Raw genomic sequence first — 17,903 nt, 5'->3', positions numbered from 1 at the left:
AAGGGAAAACAATCTTCTATGGAGGATGGATTTCTTCCACAACAAGTGCATGAAGAGCACTTAAGATGGACATAAGCATTTGTTAAAAATGGTATACCATTCAATGTCATGAGAGATGACACGTTTTCAGAATGGTGCACAAATTCCCCCTATTTTTCCTCCTATTGAGGAGAATGAAAGAGTGGAATAGGCTCTCATTGCCTGGAAATCATGTGCTAGACCAGGATTTATTTTGCCAGATTATAATAAAATGTGTACGGATCATCTTGATAGAGTCAAACAAACTGTAGCGGATTGCTTGAAAAAAAAGATATTGGACTTTATTCCTACATATGGGTGCACTCTTGCTTTTGATGGATGGACTACCAAGCAGGCCAGACCCTTGATAAATGTAATGTGCATTACTCCCAAGGGAACTATGTTTTTGGAGAGTATTGATACATCTCTAAAAGAAAAAACTTCAGCATATATTGTAAAAATGTATGAAAGAGCCATTCGTAAAGTTGGTGGCAATGAGAATGTTACTGCATTAGTAATAGATAATGCATCAAATTACAAGACCGCAGGTGAGATGGTCATGGCAAAGTATCCCACTCTGACATGGGTGCCATGTGGCACTCATACTCTCAACTTATTGTTGAAGGATATTGGGCAATTACCATTTGTGCAACCAGTACTACAAGATGCTAATGCCGTAGTGAGTTTTATAAAGAGTCATCAATACTTGCATGCAGTATTCAGAGAGCACTCTGTGAAGCAACTCAAGAAATTTTGTCAAACTAGATTTGCCACTTCTTTTCTAGTTCTTGCTAGATTGTTGGAAGTGCGTCAAGATTTAGTCGAGACTATTGTTGATAGATGATGGGCAAATTGGCTTGAGAAAAAGATGCAATACACAGTACCAGGCTCTAAATGTGTGCATCTTGTACAATCATCTCTATTCTGGAAAAATGTCGAAAGAATAAAAGAAGGTGTAGAGCCATTTGTAACAGTATTGAGGATGGTTGATGCTGATGCCTTTGTTATGGGTAAAGTGTATTGGAAGATGTCAGAAGCAATACGACAAGTTAAAGAATTTGTGCGCTTTGCAACTAGGGAGAAGCAACAAGTGGTATATTTGGCCGATAAGAGATGGAAGCAAATGCACACCCCTTTGCATGGAGCTACGTTTGCAGTACATCCATAATATCAAATGCATGCTCAATCACAGAATCCTAAAGTCATAAGTAACTTTCGAGAGGTTTGTAAAAACTTACTTCTGGGAGATCAAGGAAAACTGGCTACCAGCAACGAGTGAGGTATAGAAACCGTGAAGGCTCTTTTGGAGATCCTTGGAATCTTGATGCTATTAAGACAACTATTGCATCTACTTGGTGGAAGGAATATGGTGGAGAGACATTGCAGTTGCAACATGTTGCAACTCGTGTGCTCTGTGTTGCTACATCATCGGGTGCATGTGAGCAAAATTGGAGTGCATACGATTTTATTCATTCCAAGAGAGGCAATTGCTTAAAGCCATCAAGAGCTGCAGATTCAAATGGTATTTTGCTTTGAAAATCTATGATTGTTGAAAGGATTCAATGTTGCGACTAGGGCAGCAAGCGAAGCCACTGTAATGAGAACTGCTGGACAACGATTGGCTACAAAATTAGTTGCTGAGGGTGCATTCAGCGAAGAGGAATACGAGCTTGAGCTACTCAGTGACAATAGTGAAGTCTAGATGATATTGTACATATGTTGAATGCAATATAGAGTGATAGAAGAATATGATATGTGATAGAAGCGGTGGATGAAGCTCTAATCATATCGGATATAATGTTGTATGCAAGGGGATGGATGGGAGAATATGTCAAGCAATGGAAAAGCGCATATGCTCGTATCCATCTCGTCTCCTTTTGTACTTGAAAGCTAGAACCTTATGGGCTACAAGTGATGTTGTGTTGTAATTATTGAGATTGTGGATGATTTTGGTATACATAATAGTTAGAGACAACCTTGTGACTTGCAAATACTTTCAAGGCAACATTGAAGGCAACATCAAAAAGGTGAAAAGAATAATCGAATATACACAATCGAAGTTTATATTTTCAAGTCTCAAGGGTTGATCTAGCTAGTATTTCTACATTAACTTTACAAGTCCACCTAATCCATTGAAAACCACTTAAATCACTTATACCACTTAGTTCACTTAGATCACTTAAATCACTTAGTTCTTTTAAATCACTTAAGTCACTTAAATCACTTAGTCCACTTAAATCACCTAGTCCACTTAAATCACTTAAGTCACTTAAATCACTTAAGTCACTTAGTCCACTTAAATCACTTAGTCCACTTAGATCACTTAAGTCACTTATATTACTTAGTCCACTTGAATCACTTAACTCACTTATATCACTTGAACCATCATTGCAGAAGAAGAGTATTATAAAGTTATATATGAAGTTGACAATGTACATAATTATGCAGTAGGACCCACATCTGTCATTCCCTGAGTGCTTGGTCTTGCACCCTACGAATCTATATTAGTGAGGTCCTCAAAATAAAAAATGTCAGTATCCTCAGCTGCATCCAAATCTCCAAAGGACTATCTATAGTGTGTGCAAGCTTAGACTCCAACGTCTGTATGTGTGCTTGCAAGTCCTCGATCTCTTTGGCTTGTGATGCAATGCAGTCTTGTAACTCATTAGCAGTAACACCCTATTTATGGAGAGGTATGGCAGATGTGGCCAAGTCAACAAGATCACTGTGTGCCTGGGGAGTTAGCACACGAGGTCTCTGAGACAGGGGCTCTCTATTGTCTGTCCTTGCTCACTTGCGCTCTGCAGGACGTCCCTTTCCTATTCTTGACAAGTGATGCTTGTCATTCCAATCCACGCATCGATGCAAGATGTCATAGACATACACCTACTAAATGAAATACATGGGTATTTGCTAGTTGTTGGGGATGCTTCCTTCCACCTCTATGAATCGTTGGAGAAGGATGTGGGTTAGGGTTTTGTGTGACAAGTCTGACAACTTGGGCTATGCATATTTATTCCTAGCATGTCTTAAACAAAGAAACAAGGTGTTTCTTACGAGCTCTGATGGACATAGTCTCTATACTTGTTGAAGAGAGACCGGGTCACCTTGCATGGTATCGTCATCCACTAGACCAACGAAAATACCTAGCCCCTCTCTGCCCAACATCTCTCTTTGCGCTTGTAAGATAGCTTGAGCCTTGGCGTGATTTAGTTGGTTTGCTAAATCAGCCTCTTGAGGCACAAAAGTACCTTGTGGGCCCTCTTAATCTACTGGAGGTTGCTCTGGTTGGGGAGGATCCTATGGGAGAATGTTCTCTAAGTTCTCTCCCTCCATGCTCATACTTAGCCTAGAAAATTAAAGAAAATTAATGTGACTTCAAATGCAAAGAATATAATCGACTTACAAGAAATGACTAAAGGATTCTCATTCCACTCAACACAAGAAATCACAATCGAAGCATGAAATATGATTATTGAGAATATAGATCTCTCTATTGGAGCTACAAATGGTGTGATTGAAACAGTTTTTGCATTTGATCGTGACAACCAAACAAACAATTCAATGAAAATGAATGCAAAGATTTTATCAACAAATGAAAAGATTACACTTAGATGATCTAAACACAAACACAAGGTATTAAACTCCATATGGTATCATAAGATAAACTTTCCAATAATACTTGCATATGCAATTACTGGTGGACACAAGTGTCAAAGATGCACGCTCAATGGAAAGTTTCTTGTTGTAATACAAAAGTCATTTGCACCTAGGATAACATACATAATGCTCTCTTGAGTTACAACTCACACTCCCTTATCATTCATGGGGTTTGGGAACTCTAGAATGAGCTTGATCATATTGTAATCCATGGAGATGCCATTCTTGGACACTATGGGACCGAGAATCATGCCTTGTTTGACCCAAATTTGACACTTTAGAGGATTTAGGGATATCTGGTACAACCTGCACCTCTCAAGGACTACCTTCAAGTATTTCAGTTGATCATACCATTCTTCACTCCAAACCTTACAATACATGGCACCTTCAATTTCAACTACTCATGAAATAACTCATAGTTCTTCAATGTCCTATTATACATAGGAGATGGCAACAAAGACAAAGAAGAAGGCACAAGAGGGCCCTTATTATGTATACTTTATTTAATGCATTCCCACAAGAAACGATATATTGGACAAACTAGTGACCTTAAAAAACTACTTGCACAACACAAAACTAATCCTCCTTTGAAAATAAAACATGATGTCAATAGGTACAAACCGTTCCACATGAATTTCAAAGCCAAAGTCCTCTAGAGTGACAACAGACAAAACGAGCAAGGTAGATACCCTTGAAGAAAAAATCATAAAAGATGTCAACACAACTAACTCGACACATGGCTACAACAGCCTTTATCACAAATCCGTCATCTATAAAAAAATACTTACTTCTACTGATCTACTATAATGCTTGGTTTTTTTGGCAAGTCTTGCCAAACTTTGCCCTCAGATCGTTGATTCTCCTGTCACCCCACCTTCGAATAAGGTTGTTGTGAAAGATATGGAGAATGTGATGATTAATAATACCAGCATCAATCAAGGTGAAATGGAAGACGGGTGCCTATAATTGTCGTTCATTGTGCCTAGAAGAATACATCCTAGTACTTCGAGCATCTATTTCACAACCAACTTTATTCCTAAGAAGAGAACCGAAAGACATTTACACAAACAACTTCAATCCATCCCTCTCTAAACTATGGGGCGCAAACACAAATGTGCAATTCATTTTGAATCCACATGGTGCAGCTACATTTTGCACATTGTACTTGACAAAAATAGATAAGGAGACCACGAAAGTAGTAAAAATAGCTATGTCACAAAGCATGTCATCAAACGGACCACCAAATGAACGAATTTGACATGTTGGAAAGGAAATTCTAAATACCAAGTGGTATACTTGTCCTTGTCGTTGCCATTGTCAACATCTTCAACACAATTTCAATACATTAACACTAATCCTCCATAGAAACGTACATTGCTACTAAAATGACGAGAAGCACTCCAAAAACTAGACCCAAATAGCACAAACATTTACTTCGATGACATTATAATGAAATATTTAAAATGCCCCATAAACCTTCAAGGCATTTGCCTAGCAAGTTTTGCAAGTAAATATACAATTTCATCATCAAATGCAACAAAATGTAGACACAAAATTATTAGATTCAACAACTACAATGAGACCAACGACCCTGAGCCTGAATACTACAGAGAACTTTGCACTTTGTTTCTCCCGTACCACGAACTTGAACCATCATTAGCACTGAAAACAGTACATGGCAGAAAAATATAAAGAAAATAAACATAGACCAAAACAAGCAGAAATTCAACAAACTCAGTCCTAAATTTCCCTCAAACTCATCAAGTGTTACTATCACTTCCACAACTTCAAACAACCAAGCCACTCATGGAATCAGTCATACATATGAAATTGCAATTGACATTAATAAAACCAAACATGTGAAACAACCAAATGATCCAAACATGCTAGCATGCAAGCTGCTCTCTAACAAACAACACTACAACACTATAAGGGAGCTTAACAAAGAGCAACATATTATTTTAGAGGACATTATGCTAAGAAAACGCATTTGTCCTGACAAAAACATTAATATCTTCCTCAGAGGAAATGCTGGACCAGGAAAAACACATGTTTTGATGGCCATTGTCCAAGCCCTTCTAAGATATTATTCCAACGAGACTCATGACATTGAGTTACCAAAGTTCTGCTTCTAGCATACACAGGAAAAGCTACATTCAATATTAGAGGAACAACAATACACTCTGCTCTCCACTTACCACTAATGGCATCCCATTACACTTCGTTATCAGCAGAGAAACTTCAAGTGCTATCACTACTATACCGCGACCTTCAACTTGTGGTGTTTGATGAGATCTCACTAATTGGCCATAGCACACTTGTTACAGCAGACATGCGGCTAAGAGAAATAAAACACAATTATGTAGAGCCATTTGGAGGAGTTGATGTACTCTTATGTGGAGACCTATGCCAAGCAAGTCCCACAAAAGTTTCGTGGATCTTCTTTGACAAAAACACAAACAAACCCCCAATTGGATCTTACTGGGAAGAAAAAGTGTTCATTTACGAACCAACCACACCCATGAGACAAAATAACCCTGAATATATTCTAATACTTAACAACATTAGAATAGGAAAACAAAGCCAAGAAGACATTTCTTACATCAATATAAAATATCATTGTACACCAACCCACAAACAAAGCATTCCATTTGTTTTACACCAACGTAGCAAAAGACATCCACAACAAAGAAGTGTTCGATCTACTTCTAGGCAAACCACATATTCTTCTAGCACATGACAAAAAACACAAAACATGTAACAAGAAAGTTACATCACCAATAGACCCCAAAAGCACAACTGGCTTGCACAAAATCTAATAGAAATTTGTTCAGGGAACTTAGATATTCTAGATGAATTAGTAAATGGAGTAGACGGAATTTTCAAGGAGTCAAACATTCACATACATCCACAAGTTGTTTGGATATCTTTCAACAATGACAACATAGGAAAGCAAGCAAGAGTCAAAAATAGGCATCTTTACAATAATGATATTCCTTTCAATTGGACACCAATATTTCCCCAATAAAAATAGAATTCCAAGTTGGAAAGAACTATCTAAACACAATTTCACGCACACAATTCCCTATCCAACCTGCAACTGCTAGAACAATCCGTCGCTCCCAAGGATTTATCCATGAATTCCCTTGTATTTGACCCTACATATATCAAATATCATGGTCTGGCATACACAGCACTAACACGTGTACGCAATCCAAAAAACCTTTTCCTTGTTCATCCACTAGAGCCAAAACACATTAAAGTAGACGCCTCAAAGAGCTCCAATGATTGCAAATGGAAAGAACGCGGAATACAAAACAAATAAGCTTCTCAACCACAAATACTCAACACAAGACAACACCATATGAGCACTACCTTCACATATTCATGACATACTTTCAGATAAAAGCATGCTAACTACCACAATACTTTGTCTGCAAGAATTGCATGTCAAGACACCAAACATGCTTCGCTTACTTGGATTCATTTGTTTGCAAAATACAAATGGAGTAGGAGTTGCAACTTGTTATTGCAAAGAACTTCAATTACTAGTGCAAGAACATATGAATAAAGATGGTTGGAGAGAATTCTTGTTGACAATCTTTGCAAACAAAAGCATGGATAACCTAGCAATTGTCTACAAAATCTCCTACGCACAATAGAACCATCCACAAAAACAATCATCGTAGGAGACTTCAACATCAACTTCAACAACTCCAATAACAAAACAACAAAACTCTTAACATTCATGGGACAAAATAAAATGCAACAATTAATACAACAACCAACATGTATACATGGCTCAACAATAGACCACATTTGGCATAATACACCAAAACAACATAATACAAGTGGGTCTAAGTTCATTTATTGGTCTGATCACTCTCTAATTTTTACAAACATTGAACTACCCTAAAGTCAAGCCACTTGAATGTAATTCATCTTGTTACAAAAGCATTCAGCTAGCAGCTTAAGAAGGTGGCCAAACACCAAGCCCATCACCAATCATGCAAAGCTTTAGCCTCAGCCTCTATGATAGTTGCTACCTCTATTCCTATTGACTCTGTGTTTGTGTGTGCCGCCATCGCCATCACTAGTACTATCTTTGTCTTGGCCTCAATAACTGTTACCGCCCTCACTTCTAAGCCAATTCCTATTTTTGATCTAATTCCTCCTTTGATCCAATGTATTCTACTGCACTACCATGCCTCTTTCATCTAAAGCTTCTTCCATTGTTCCCAACTGCAATATTGATACTATAATCTTCTCTGACAATGGCACACAACACACAGTGTGACTGGCACTCACATTGCCATGCATGTTGACTTGACTGAGTCCATCCTTACTTCTGAGATCCCTCATTCATCTCCAGCCCCTCTTATTATTGGTTCCACCCCCACTTCCACAGTTATCTCTACCCCAAGATCTACTAGCTTGGAGACCCCACCTACTCAGCCTCTTCAACTAGGGAAGTGCCAACAAATGGGCCAAAAGATCCTTGCCACACAGATAGATTTTCATCCCCTAGGTACTTCCATGCGCCAGACTCAAGGAAATATTTTTTGCTAATGATTCCTCACTCTCAGTAAACTAGTACATAGAAGTGCATAAACAGATGTCAACAGAGGTTGCCAATGTTCTATGAATGTTATACCATGTGTCTCGTTACTAGATGCCTCTATAATTTTCATCCATATTGCACAAAGGAGTATGTGCTCCACAACCAGATGTAGCAGGTAGCTCAAACATACCTGCACATCAATTACGATGCACTGCGGGTAGAATTCCAGGATCTCACAAAGAGCAATGAGAAGCTTAAGAGCAAACACTTTGCATTCCATCTCCACTAGGAATAGCTCGTTGAGGCTGAACACCAAATCAACACTCTTGAGGAGAGGAACAGGGGCCATAGGTAGCAAATCAGATATTTGGAGGCCATCCAAGCACTGGTAGACCTAGTTGATGAGGTAGCACTTTGATATGCAAGGCTATGGCTAAATAATCTTCATTATATTGTCAGAATGCTCTCTCTCTCTGGTCTTAGATAAGTCAAGCTCCATGTCTTAGCCTAGGGCATTAGAATAGCCATGGAGAAAGTCCATGGCTTAGGCTAGGACATTAGAATAGCCATGGAGTAAGTCCATATCTTGAGAACCCTAGCCATGGCTATGTTCAAGGTTGTCACCAGCCCTAGCTTAAACTCCATATTTACTTTTGTTGAGGTCTACCAACCCTATCTTGGCTGCCACCGTCTCCTTATTTGAAGCTCAAAGAACCCTACAAAGAGTCCATGCTTGTTTATACCAAGCTTTAGTTAGAGATGCTCCAACAACATCTCAATGAACGATAATAGCCCTTTAAAATCTGCAAGTTTGCTGTTCAATAGACCTTGCAAGCTGCCGCCATAGTCACCATGCTCATCTATTTAGGGCTTCTCCAAAAGTCCACCAATCAACTATTTGCAAGCTACCACCATGCTCATCTATTTAGGGCTTCTCCAAAAGTCCACCAATCAACAGCTTAATGAAATTCCATTGCAATAGAATCTCAAAAGTACTTGTCATTACATTTGGTTCTGTGTATACACAATTAGATAGGCTCGGAGTGGTGATCTTGGAGCTTGCATGATGGAATCCCATTTTTTGTCAATGGTAAAATGCTACATGACGAAATCCCACTTTCCAATACACATAACAGAAGGAGACATTCTTCTTTTCACAAAATTATATTTCATTTGAGATATAGCCAGTATGACAAAATTATACAACACTGATTTTGCACCCACGTTGGCTTCTTTATAGGGGCCACCTCGTCAAGATCACAGCCTGAAGGATGCAATGTGAATAAAATAAGACTTGAGTCTACAAGAACAACTTGATAACCTTCAATGGGAAATTTTTTATAAGAATTCAAATGGACGGGGTCTTCAAGCATCTAGCCACAACGGAGACCCCACTAAAGAAGCAATCTAGCTCTGAATGCATTCAAGCAATTGTACACCACTGTGTGAGTGATCTACATTCCCTATATATAGGTCAAATAAAAAACTTAACAAACATGTAGATTTAGCATTGAGGAGAAATCTATGGAGAAACTTAGACTTCATGTGTAGATTGGGAGGTTGCCAGAGCATTTGGTGAAGTTATGTTCTTTGAGTTCCTTTACCATTTGTGCAATGCCTTGATAATATAGTGAAGGCCATGCACATGCTCACTTGGGATACCACAACAGTTGAGGCATTCCAATGCACACCACAAAATCATGCCATCATCACAATGAAGACACGAGAGGATAGGTTGGCAATTCTTTGCCAATCCAAAGCCTTGAAAGACACTAAGATATGGGTAGCAAATGATCTCACCTCTCAACAACTTAGGATGAAGGCTCATGAACTCCAAAAAGTATGAGAAGCTCAAAAGAATGGGAAGTGGGTAGTATTTCATGAAGGCATTACTCTTATTAAAGCTTTCAAATTGGCTAAAATACCAAATGTAGTGGGCAATATCTCATGAGGCATTGCTCTTATTAAAGATTTCATATTGGCTAAAACACCAAATGTAGATGTGGAGACACTCTATTATGGATGTAATAGCTAAGTCCTCTAAGACACTAGGATGGACCCCACCCATCCGTCCCATTAAGGTGGAAATTTTCTCTCTTTGTGGACAAAGCACAGACGGACTGACTCCTAGTCAAATCCTAGTCAATTGTATGGAAATAATTTCGTGCTACCATGGTACATTGCATATGGAAAACTAGGAATAGTGCGGTCTTTCAAAAGGCCTCAGTACCAATATACTTCTATTTTAGGATTTGTAAAGAGATCTTAGACATTCTGTTTTTCTTCAAGAGGAAAAATGTATGCCGACTCATGGTTGCAAAGGATTTGAGTTAGGTATTGTAATCTGTGAGCAATTGCTATAGCTATCTTTGTTTATTCTGGTTTTTGTTTTAATATCAAAATTTATTCCACAAACATAAAGACACTGGGATGGATCCTTAACTAACATTTTGGTTTTGATGGAGTATCAGCCCTTAATTGATTCAAGTTTCGTTTCTTCAGTCTCACAGACCTTTCAATCTTTTGTAGATTATACTACTCTCTCTCTCTCTCTCTCTCTCTCTCTCTCTCTCTCTCTCTCTCTCTCTTACACACACACATGCGCACGTCTGTCTTGGTATGTCTAATGTCTATAGGATGTTTGTAGCATTTGTTGATCTTCTTCTTTTATGATCTTGAAAGGTTGGTTGAAAGGTAATGATTTTAATGTAAATTACACAATGATGTTTTTGAATTAGACCAATAAGGGTCTTGTCATGACATCATCTTACTTGTGTGTATGTGTGTGGATATAAATAAATCAAATAGATACTTATAAATAGATATATAAATTGGGGAGAGTCACAAGTGGAAAGTGAGACTGCTAGATTGTATTTCTCAAGAAAGCTTGACTCAATGAGAAAGCTCCACTAAAAAGACAAGAATAAAACCACAACCTTTGGTTCATATATGAAACCCAAATAAAATAGACTAGATTCACTAAACTAAGACTAATTTTTGTTACCACAACTTTCAGTTCATATATAAAAGCCAAATAAAATAGACTAGATTCACTAAACTAAGAGTAATTACAGGATTGCTACGTCAGTTTAGGCATTGTCCCACAATCACAGATTGAAATGCAACCATAAGGGTTCTTTGACATGTACATGGTACTCTCACTTTTGGTTTGCGTTATGCTCGAGATTGGGACGTTTATTGGTACACAAACTATGATTGGTCAAGGACTTCGATGACCAACCATCCACTTTTGGCTATTGTTTCTCACCGAGTTCAGTTTGCTTTTTATGGCTCAGCAAGCTAGGGTCTCTCTTTCATCTAGTGAAGTGAAATATAAGGCAACAAATGCGAGCACTATGGAATGCACGTGGTTGAGGAAGTTAAAGCCACTTATTGTGAAAGTTAAGAGTTGCATCACCATAGCAAACAATAATATCTTTCGTGCTCATATGAAGCATATTGAAAGTCGTCACCATGACCTTTAAGGCTGTATTGAGGACAAGTTCATTGATCTCACTATTTTCCATCCAAGCACAATTGAACTTCTCCGAAACCCTTTCCATTGATACATTTGTACACCTTCAAGGAGGCTTGGGGATGAGAGATCTACAAAAATTATCAATGGATGGTTTTCAAAAACCAGTTTTATTTTTGTGCACTTCCACAGGTTGCTAGATTGCCAAAGATGAATTTGTGCAACCATGGTACTTTAGATATAATAGGTACTACTGAGACATTTCTAGAATCCTAAGGCCATATCATTGAGGGAAAAAAATTTAGGTACATATGAATGGGTATGGCTACAAAAGCATAGGCAACATCAAGCCTCGTAGAGCACAAATAAATGAGGTTGCCCACTTACTATCTATAAAGCGTATCATCAAATTATATACTTATTGAGATTGAGGCCTGTTGGGAATTTGACCAAATGGAAGATGGGAGTTAGCCCATACAAATTGGATGAGCAAAACTTCATTCAACAACAATTGAAAATATGAAGTCTTGGGCTACGTATTAAACCCCAAACTGGTGTAACTAGATCAACCTAAGTAGAGTTAGTTTATATTAACCATACCATTGAAATATTCCTGCAAATCTCTGCTTGATGATATGGCTAAATTACTCTAGAAATGTCTTAGTAGGACTTAGGGTACCTAAAGTACCTGCTTGCACAAATTCATCGATATGAATATAGCTAACTTATGGGAGTACAAATAAATAACAATATCATTTCAACTTTTAAACTCTCCATCATATTATCGTGTCATAAAAGCTAACTTATGGGAGTACGAATAAATAACAATATCATTTCAACTCTCCATCATATTATCATGCCTCAATAGATAAAATACCTTCTTAAGCAAAAAAGGGATACAAGATAAAATAGCCTTAGTAACAAACTATAAAATTGAAATACTAGAACTGGCTCATAGGAGACTTTGTCCACTTTAAATACTAGAACTAGCTCATAGAAGACTTTGTTCAATTTAACAAGGGAATTCAGTATAGTGGGGCCGAATCCGTAATAAGACAATGTAAACACCACACTTTAAAAAATCATGACAAAGTCACAAACTGTACTTTGCAGAAATCAAACTGAGGCTGAATTTCTAGAAACTCACAACCCACTAAAGCACACTTTCAGCCTTTCATTATCCTACGTACATTTCTGTCATGCTAGCATCCAACATTTTAAGTAAGAGGAATAAACGCTTCACTAAGATTACCAAAAGTCCCCACAAGAACACTTCCCATTCTTGAAAACATGAAAGTGGTTAGCATCTCTAACAAGAATATTTCACTGCTCTACTTTGGATAGAAGTGCTGTAGCCGAATGACAGTCTCTGCAAACCTGAAGAATTTTTACAACATGTAAGGGTACACCCTTGGGTGTATCAATCAGGGCACAAGCGATAGCCAACTTCTCGCGGCGACCAAATAACTCAAATTCCTTTAGATTATCATGTATGTCCTGGGATAGCCAATGCAAATCTGGTACATATTTATCCCTTAGTTTGAAAGAAATATCTTTTAGCTTTGCATATATACAATTGTTTTGGGAATGTCCTGTATCCCCAACCAAAAATGAATGCACAACTCCGCCACCAACATTAGTCCAACTCTGTCCTGGGTTCTTCCATGCTTCTTTTACTCTCATTAACTCACCCTGCTGAGCGTCCTCCTGCATGTGAGCATCTGCATGGATGTTAGACATCAAGACATAAGCTGCAGCATCCTTTTTATCCAATTCCACTGCATGTTCAAAGGCCCACCTTCCAAGCTCCACATTCCCCCACTTGCGACAAGCACCCAACACAGTATGCCACAGCACAAGATTAGGATTTAAAGGCATCTTCTTTATCATCACCACTGCCTTGTCTAATTGGCCTGCACGGCCAAGGAGATCAACCATGCAATTGTGGTGCTCAATAGATGGGGTGATGCCATAGTTTGTGCTCATGGACTCAAAGTATGTCTGGCCCTTCTCCACTAGACCTGTGTGATTGCATACAGCAAGAATGCTAAGGAATGTGACCCCATCTGGTTTTATGTCTTCTGCTCTCATTCTGTCAAGCATAAGAAAAACCTTTTCACTCTCTGCTAGCTGGGCATACCCTGCAATAAGTGCATTCCATGAGAATGCATCTCGAACTGGAAGTTTGTCGAACACTTCCTGTGCATTTGCAAGCAAGCCACACTTGGCATACATATCAACCAAGGTGTTACCAACAAAAGGATCTCTTTCCAACAACCCCTTTCTCTCAATCTCAGCATGTATTTCTCGGCCCTTGTTTATGGCTACTATGCTGCCACAAGCTTTCAAGCTGCAAACAAATGTGACTGCATCAGGAGAGACGCCCTCCAATTGCATCTGTTCGAAACAGTTCAAGGCGTCCTGACCAAGGTCATGTTCAGCATACCCTGCAATAAGTGCAGTCCATGAGACTGCACCTCGAACTGGAAGTTTATCAAACACTTCTTGTGCATTTGCAAGCAACCCATACTTGGCATACATATCAACCAAGGTGCTACCAACAAAAGGATCTCTTTCCAACAACCCCATTCTGATAATCTCAGCATGTATTTCTTGGCCCTTTTCTATGGCTCCTATGCTGCCACAGGATTTCAAGATGCAAACAAGTGTGACCGCATCAGGAGGGATGCCCTCCAATTGCATCTGCTTGAAACAGTTCAGAGCGTCCTGACCAAGGTCATGTTCAGCATACCCTGCAATAAGTGCATTCCACGAGACCGCATCTCTAGCTGGAAGTTTGTCAAACACTCCTTGTGCTTTTGCAAGCGAGCCACATTTGACATACATGTCAACCAAGGCGTTACCAACAAAAGGATCTCTTTCGAACAACCCCTTTCTCGCAATCTCAGCATGTATTTCTTGGCCCTTGCCTATGGCTCCTATGCTGCCACAAGATTTCAAGCTGCAAACAAATGTGATGGCATCAGGAGAGAAGCCCTCCAATTGCATCCGCTCAAACCAGTTCAGAGCATCCTGACCAAGATTATGTTCAGCATACCCTGCAATAAGTGCGTTCCACGAGACTGCATTTCGAATTGGAAGTTTGTCAAACACTTCCTGTGCTTTTGCAAGCAAGCCACACTTGGCATACATATCAACCAAGGCATTACCAACAAAAGGATCTTTTTCCAACAACCCCTTTTTCGAAATCTCAGTATGTATTTCTTGGGCGTTGTCTATGGCTCCTATGCTGCCACAAGCTTTCAAGCTGCAAATAAATGTGACTGCATCAGGAGAGACACCCTCCAATTGCATCTGTTTGAAACAGTTCAGTGCGTCCTGACCAAGCTCATGTTCAGCATACCCTGCGATAAGTGCATTCCATGAGACTGCATCTCGAATTGGAAGTTTGTTGAAAACTTCCTGTGCTTTTGCAAGCAAGCCACACTTGGCATACATATCAACCAAGGTGCTACCAATAAAAGGATCTCTTTCCGACAACCCCTTTTTTGCAATCTCAGCATGTATTTCTCGGCCCTTGTCTATGGCTCCTATGCTGCCACAAGCTTTCAAGCTGCAAATAAATGTGACCGCATCAGGAGAGATGCCCTCCAATTGCATCTGTTCGAAACAATTCAGTGCGTCCTGACCAAGGTCATGTTCAGCATACCCTGCAATAAGTGCAGTCCATGAGACTGCATCTCGAACTGGAAGTTTGTCAAACACTTCCTGTGCTTTTGCAAGGAAACCACACTTGGCATACATATCAACCAAGGTGTTAGCAACAAAAGGATCTCTTTCCAACAACCCCTTTCTCGCAATCTCAGCATGTATTTCTTGGCCCTTGTCTATGGCTCCTATGCTGCCACAAGATTTCAAGCTGCAAACTAATGTGACCTTATCAGGAGAGACGCCCTCCAATTGCATCTGTTTGAAATAGTTCAAAGCGTCTTGACCAAGATCACGTTCAGCAAACCTTGCAATAAGTGCATTCCACGAGACTGCATTTCGAATTGGAAGTTTATCGAACACTTCCTGTGCTTTTGCAAGCGAGCCACACTTGGCATACATATCAACCAAGGTGTTACCAACAAAAGGATTTATTTCCAACAACCCCATTCTGATAATCTCAGCATGTATTTGTCGGCCCTTGTCTAGGGCTCCTATGTTGCCACAAGCTTTCAAGCTGCAAACAAATGTGATCGCACTTGGCGAGACGCCCTCTAATTGCATTTGTTCAAAACAGTTCAGAGCGTCCTGACCAAGGCCATGTTCAGCATACCCTGCGATAAGTGCATTCCAAGAGACTGCATCTCGAACTGGAAGTTTGTCGAACACTTCCTGTGCTTTTGCAAGCAAGCCACACTTAGCATACATATCAACCAAGGTGCTCCCAACAAAAGGATCACTTTCCAACAACCCCATTGTCGCAATCTCAGCATGTATTTCTCGCCCTCTTTCTTTATCTTTCAGCCTGGCACAAGCCTTTAGTAAGGCAACGAGCGTATACCCACTAGGATGTACACAATCCTCCTGCATTTTTTGGTGCAGTACGAAGACATGCTGTAGCTCCCCACATTCTATATAGCCTGTGATGAGAGAAGTCCAGGAATATTCATTCGGATCAACCAACCTATCAAAAACCTGCTGGGCATCTCGCATGTTTCCAACTTCGACCAACATTGGGACGACGTAGTTCCCGAGTGACTCATGAGCTTCCAGCCCACTTCTGCGCAGGTAGGCATGCAAGCGCAGGGAATAGGCTGGGATTTTGTGCTTTCTGCACTTGCGCAAGATACATGTGAAGTTTTCAATCGAAGGAGGATGGGTCGAGCGTTCCAAAGAAGCGAGTGCCTCCTCTAAGCTAAGCTCTGGCAGTTGTGCCATGGGGCTGAGCATGGCGTTATTTGCAGTCTCCATTGTCTGGAGCGTGCCTTTAACCCAACTTGGATTGTGCCATCCGTCCATCCATAGCGACTCCTTGGTGAGTATTTCCTTGAAACCTTTGGGCTCTTGGATTCAGTGCAGCTCGTGTACACGTACTTGTTGTCACATTGTCAAACCATTAACAAGTCCCCAAGCATATTGGGTTCACACCGTTCCCTCATCAAATTGGACGATGGCCATGGATAGGTGTGGTGGTTCATACCTGTATGTCACCACCATGTGTGATTGGTATAGGAGTTGGATGGGCCAATTATGTAACACTTGTAGGAGTTGAAAAATTAAGTAAGTGGCCTTCATGGGTCAAACAAAAACCTTTGTGTCATTGTCCGAGCCCATCCCTCCCATTCGGCCAACTAGGACAGTAGCAGCTCACACTACCTTTTGTAGAATGACCGGGGTGGTGTGAACCCAGTCTGATGAGACGATAGAAGAACTCACACTTTAATGGCCAAGGTTGAAACTCTGATGGCCAAGGTTAATCTGGGAGAGGATGACAATGAGGGTATAGCTTGAGACGTATTATACATGATTTCAATAACACCAGGAGTGCCTTTGACTAGTACAATAGATTCCAGGCATGGTTTAGACTTTTTCCTCTTTTGAAAGGAGATGCATAACTTTTACAGGTTAGAGCCCTTGATATTGGAATATAATCATGGACTCTAACTCGACAACGAGGGTCACGATGTAGGAGGGCATTCAACGCATGGCACACATGGGAATACCATATCGATTCTCCATATCATGGTCACAGATATATCTTGGCACCTGTCATCTTGGAAAGATCAAATAAATTCGAGATGTTTGTTATCTTAGAAAAGCACAAATGGATTTCAATCACCCACACATGATGTAACATTGATGAGAGTCGTGTGTTTTCCCATTTTCACAGAGGGCAAGGAATCTTTAAATCAAAGGGGCATCGATCACTATAACCCCCTAAATAATGTTCTCATTGAGAATGGTAAGTCGTTTTCTAGTTACAATTACTAGAGGTAATGAGGGATACATTTCACGTCTCATTGTGCACACAAATTCAGCCATATATGACTTTGTACCATTGGGACTTACCTCAAGCACTCAAAGATGCTTACAAAGGATGATTAGAGCAGATCATGTAAGCTTCTTTCCCCAGAAATCACATTGATGGTGTTGTACTTGTTTTTATGTCCCATTTCACTCTGTTTTGCAATGGTAGAATAGATATGTTGCATATGCAAAGACATGCTTCAACGAGTTTGG

General features: G+C 39.8%; 1 pseudogene; it reads right to left on the bottom strand.

Annotated features, from left to right (window-relative positions):
* Positions 1–13,149: 13,149 nt before the first annotated feature.
* Positions 13,150–16,709, bottom strand: LOC147904776 (pentatricopeptide repeat-containing protein At5g27110-like; annotated as a pseudogene).
* Positions 16,710–17,903: the final 1,194 nt, after the last annotated feature.

The sequence above is a fragment of the Dipteris shenzhenensis genome, chromosome 2 (assembly GCF_047967505.1).
Source record: "Dipteris shenzhenensis isolate YYH24624 ecotype China chromosome 2, Dip_SZ_1.0, whole genome shotgun sequence".
NCBI lineage: Eukaryota > Viridiplantae > Streptophyta > Polypodiopsida > Gleicheniales > Dipteridaceae > Dipteris > Dipteris shenzhenensis.
This window is presented reverse-complemented; position numbering and strand designations above follow the sequence as displayed.